This window comes from Myotis nattereri (genome assembly GCF_964212035.1).
Source record: "Myotis nattereri genome assembly, chromosome: 19".
Taxonomy (NCBI): Eukaryota; Metazoa; Chordata; class Mammalia; order Chiroptera; family Vespertilionidae; genus Myotis; species Myotis nattereri.
In genome coordinates, this window is record NC_138095.1 from 21,588,854 (window position 1) to 21,594,295 (window position 5,442).

At 45.5% G+C, this 5,442-nt stretch overlaps 1 protein-coding gene across 2 annotated transcripts in view; it reads right to left on the reverse strand.

The window, feature by feature from the left end:
* UBE3B (ubiquitin protein ligase E3B) overlaps positions 1-5,179 on the reverse strand; it is a 35,255-nt gene extending 30,076 nt beyond the window's left edge. Inside the window, exons 1-4 of one of the 2 annotated variants that reach the window (XM_081113933.1) lie at positions 5,042-5,179; positions 4,758-4,876; positions 3,939-4,026; positions 1,401-1,503 (exon numbers count right to left, since the gene is read on the reverse strand). The gene's annotated coding sequence lies outside the window, so the exon portion shown is untranslated. The remainder of the gene's footprint in view (positions 1-1,400; positions 1,504-3,938; positions 4,027-4,757; positions 4,877-5,041) is intronic. The other variant, XM_081113932.1, reaches the window with a different exon arrangement.
* Between the last annotated feature and the right edge of the window lie 263 nt (positions 5,180-5,442).

Genomic DNA, 5,442 nt, shown 5'->3' on the forward strand with positions numbered 1-5,442 from the left:
AAACTTCTAATGCAAGCCATGCGTCCTCTAAGTCAGGGGTCCCTAGATATTTGAATTCTTTGGAGCAGTCCACAGTATTTGGGAAGCCAACACGAAGCAGCTCACTTTTATTTTGCCAAGTCAAGACTTGAGGGGAAAACCAACGAATATTTACCGTCACTGTTACTTTTATTCATCCATTCATTCAACGAATATTTACTGGTACCTACCTTGTGCCAGTACTAAAAAAAAGTGTTTCGTTTTTTTAAAGGATCGTTTTAACAAAAAGCCAAAGGTGCGTGATGTCAGAATGGAAGACAGTCATTAAATTGAATACGTTTTGTTTTATGTGTAACTTATTCCTTTGTCCTACTGATCCCATTCCTCCAAGGACCACTGACGCCTTTAAAGCAGAGCCTCCTCCTCCGCTGGCTGGAACTTTTGGATAGAGGCTCTAAATGACCCGTTACGCTGGTTGTTTTTTAATCCTCACCCGAGGATACTTTTTTTTTAAAGAGAGAGAGGACAGGAGAGAGAAACATCGATGTGAGAGAGAAACATCAATCAGTTGACTCCCATCTGTGCCCCGACCAGAGATGGAACCCACAATCCAGGTGTGTGTCCCTGACTGGGAATCGAACCCACAACCTTTTCATGCATGGGACAACGCTCCAACCAACTGAACCACCTGGCCAGGGCTACACATTTTTATCTCAATCACTAATAACTCTTTTCCCAAAGGGATACTTTTTTAAAAATATATATTTCATTGATTTTTTACAGAGAGGAAGGGAGAGGGATAGAGAGTTAGAAACATCAATCAGCTGCCTCCTGCACATTCCTACTGGGGATGTGCCTGCAACCAAGGTACATGCCCTTGACCAGAATCAAACCTGGGACCCTTCAGTCAGCAGGACAATGCTCTATCCACTGAGCCAAACCGGTTAGGGCCAAAGGGATGGCTTTGGCTAGCAGCCTAGAGCACATACTACTGGTCCCTAGAACCTCCCATACTAAGATCATTTCTTTAGATGCTTGGTAACTTTGTCACTCTATCCAAAATATGTAATCAGCCCAGCTGACAAAAGCTGAAATGAATTATCATAAATCCAGACTTCAAGACAAGCTCTTTACTAGGTTACTTCACTCACAGCAGCACCTACATGAAAACATCATCAAGAATGAAAGGGTCACGGGAGAGTCCTCCCATGTCGGTATACCGAGGGACCTCTGTGGCCCCTTTTCAACACTGCTTCACATCCTGTTAAACAAGTCTTTTCCAACACGTGCATGGCTCATCAGTAATTCTCAGAACAAATGAACAAAGTCCGCCTGACTATAGGAGAGTAAGAAGACTGGTGAGGAGAAGGCCTTCTGAATCATTCACTCTTTTGGCCCCAGCAGTAGTCCGGAGAGCTCACCTGAGGACCTGCCTGTGTCGCAGAAATGCCAAGTAATCATCAGTGATCTCGCAGGGGACTCACGGCCACGGGCAGCTTCTCACTTCAGAGGAGCTTGTCCTCTCTGGCAGAAGCAGAAGAAAAAAAATCCAGACTTAGGGTTAAGTTTTATAGGTAGGGCATCATACGTCTTCCTCACTAAGTAAAGTAATACTATTCAGTGCCTCTGGTTTAAAAAACAACAGTGTTCTCTTTAGTTAATGTCTGGTCTAAATGTTAACCTTTAGCGCCACAGTTCTCACCATTTAAAGGGAACTGGTTGAAAATACAGTTGGCCCTTGAACAACACGGGTTTGAAATGCATGGGTCCACTTAAACATGGATTTTTTTTCCCCAATAAATATGGTAAATGTATTTCCTCTTATGATTTTCTTAACATTTTCTCTCTAGCTTACTTCATTGTAGGAATACTGTACATTATTATGTTAACATACAAAAATGTGTTAATTGATTGTTTATGTCATCAGTAAGGTTTCCAGTGACTAGTAGGCCATTAGCAGTTCAGTTTTGGGGGAATCAAAAGTTATACATGGATTTTCAACTGCGCTTGGGGGGCGGGGGGTGTCAGTGCCCCAACCTCTGTGTTGTTCGAAGAAGTTATAATCCCAAAGAAGTTAATGAATTAAAACTTTATATGCGTTGTGATGTAAGCAAGAGTAACGGTATAGAATATTAAAAAGCCACTGAAAATAATGTTTGGCATTTTTAACAACATTGAAAACTATTTATGCCTAAGAAATTGTGTGAACCAGTATGATTCCAACTACATGAAAAAGAAAAATGCACACAGAGAAAAAACTGGGGGGGAAATAGACTAGAATGTTACATAAGAGTGGTTGTTTTGAGAGCATGGCATTGTGGGAAATTTTGCTTCTTTACCGGGTCTGTTTTCTAGGTTTCCTACAGAAAGCGCGTGGTGAGGCAGCATGGTACTGAGAGGCACTCCCTCGCTCTGCCATGTACTGTCGGGTAATGTCTCAGAGCCTGTCTTTCTCCACTGATTAGCTCAGAGGCCAAGCATGAGGACTAAATGAGATGATGTACATCAAGTACCTACTGAGGTGGCTGACGAGCACACTCAGTAAGTCTAATGTATTATTATTATTACTATTTTTAAAATTTTTTTAAATTCTCACCCGAGGATATGTTTATTGATTTTTAGAGAGGGACAAAGGGAGACGGGGAGAGAGAGGGAGAGCAAGAAAGAGGGAGGGAGAGAGAAAAGTGGAAGAAAGAGGGAAGGAGAGGGAGAAACATCAATTGGTTGCCTCCCATATGCGCCCCGACCAGGGATCAAATCCCCAACCTGACCCAGAATGAATCTACAACCTTTCGGTGTATAGGACACTCAAACCAACTGAGCCACCCGGCCAGGGCTAATGTATTATTTTTATAGACACAAAGTTTTTCTAGGTGGTTTTTTTTTTTTTTTTTTTTTTTTTTAGCCTTCTGTCACTCAGGTTCTTGGGGTGGGAGATAATGTTGGGACCCTTACATTCCTCACCCATTAGACAGGACTGGGTACGCTAAGATTCACCAGTCCGGTCACATGGGCAGTGAACCCCTGGCCCTGTTCAGATTGGGTAATAGCTTCAAGGTCCTGAGAGCTAGCTGCAAAGGAGCTGGACCCAAGCCAGGAGCAAAGTGGTTATGTACTTTCCTTAACATGTAGACAGTCCCTCATATGTGGGGGAGAAGAGGGAGCCTCATCCTAATGGAAAAATAGGAGGCTGCACACAAACTGTGACTAAGTATCTGTCAGACTATAGCAAGGCTTGGTTAGCATCGTCTATAGGTTGTTGGAACTGGGGCAAAATGACATATAATGAAACCAATTTTCCCATAGGCTAATTGATACAAACAAGAGTTAAGTTCCTATGGCATCTCATCAATGTTAGAATGAGACAACACTGAACAAAACTATGTAATTGGAGGACCTGCTGGGTCTCAAACTTTCACTTCTCCAGGGGCCGCTCAGGATAAGATCCCTTCCTTGGGACCATCCTCCCCTCACCAATGTTATATGTTGGTTTCTGTTTACAACATACGATAGCCTATACTTGGCAGTTTTTCTCATTCTTTCTTATTCATCTGCTCCACCTATATTGTCTACTATAATTCATCAATAAGATAAAATACATTATGAAGTATTTATTAGGTGCTTACGCTGGCAAATGCCACTGAGAATCAAAGAAAAGGCTGTGTGACAGAAAAGGCTTTGGGTCGGACAAAGCAGCCCTTGGTTCTTTTCAGTTCTGATTCTACCTCATTTGCCAAGTTACTTGCCCTCCTTAGGCCTCAGTTTCCTTATCTGTAAACTGAGAGTCATAATAGTAACATATCTACTTCCTAGGGTTGCCAAAAGGTTTAAATTAAGGTTAAATGAAATGTTTACCCTTCTTGTACCTCAATTTAGTCATCATGACACTGTCATTAGCATTAAATGAGAAAATATTAATAAAAGCATCTGGAAACGAATAGCATATAAGTGAGCTTTACTGTTTTGTCCTTAAGCAGCTTGCAATCCAGTTAGGAAAACAACAGTGATACCGGTGGGACGATTAGGAGACAAGAGGCTGGTGACCATCTAGATCATATGAAAAGCAAAAGGAAAACATGAGACAGCACCCCCATGAGATCGTTTAGTATCTCCCATAGCCCAGGTCAGACCATCAGGAAGGGTCACAGCCACTATTTTCATAAGAAGAGACAGGACTCGACCTCCCCTTTACTTCAGTATTCCCACGGGGCCTGCTCAAAATCGGCCTTTCTGGATCAGGCCAACTTCATGGGGAATTATGAAAGAGACGAGACTCCAAAGAGTATTGTCCAAGGGTGAGGCGCCATCAATACCACCTGCTGGCCGAGCCGGAAGGATTCTGCCTCTCTGGTGGGAGGAGCTGGGCAGCCAGTCCAATGACCACAACCCAGATGCTGCTGTTTTCAATCTCACCCTCACGGGAAGCAAATGAAATGCGGAGACGGGGCCGGACTTGTCAGGGGTCGCTAGGCTTCTGAATTTGAACTCAGATACGACTCCAAAGCAATTATTTGTAAATGAAGCACACAAGACCCAGAGAGTCGCCCACTCACAGAACAGCAAAGAAAAGCTGAGAATGCGAGGCTGCCCGGGCTAAGACAGAGTCAAATGTCGAACAAACTTTTCTTTACCGCTATCACTAACTCCAGCTGCCTTTTCTGACAGCTGAGCGGCTGGCACGGCACTAAAACTCCCATTATACATACGCTCTGTGAGACGAGCTCATCACGCCATCTCACAGCGGAGGAAGCCGAGGCTCAGGGAGGTGAAGCACTCACCCGAGGTCACAGCGAGAAAAGAGGATTCGAACTCGGGTTTCAGCGACTCCTAAGACCTGGCGTCTTTCCTTGGCATCAACCGCAATAACAAAGCTTTTTCATCCGGCGTTAGTACGTTTCTACAGGCCCCACGAATGAAAAGAGATAAGCCAGCCGCTAGCACCTGCCCCTCCGACAAGAGAGGCGGGGACCCTGCCCCAGGGTTACCCTCCCTTAAGGTCCCCGACCCCACCACCCAGTGGACCCACGATCCTGATCCCGCTCGCTACTCGCAGGCCGCAGACCTTTACCCGCTCGAGGCCCCCGCGCTCGGGATCGGAGCCGCAGCGACTGTCGCCTCAGCCCAATACCCCTGAGCTCTGCCGGACCCGGGGCAGCGATCGAGACTCCACCACCATCTTGCCCCGGGGTGTTCTTTCTCCGAGCTCCGTCGGGAAACAACTCTCCAGTTCCGGCCAACGACAGTTCCGGAGAGCTTCTCCACCCGGGAATGACAAGCTCCCTGAATCTTTTTCTCCGCTCTGGAAGCTGAAACAGTGGGGCAATCAGGAACGCGACCAACGCCCGACCCAGCAGAGAGGAGATGCAACCTATTCCAGCCAGGCATGTTGGAAAGAATGCGGCCCACGTCTAGGAGTACAGCGGATCCTTTAAGAAAGCGCCCTCTGCGGGGCGGAAGTGAGGT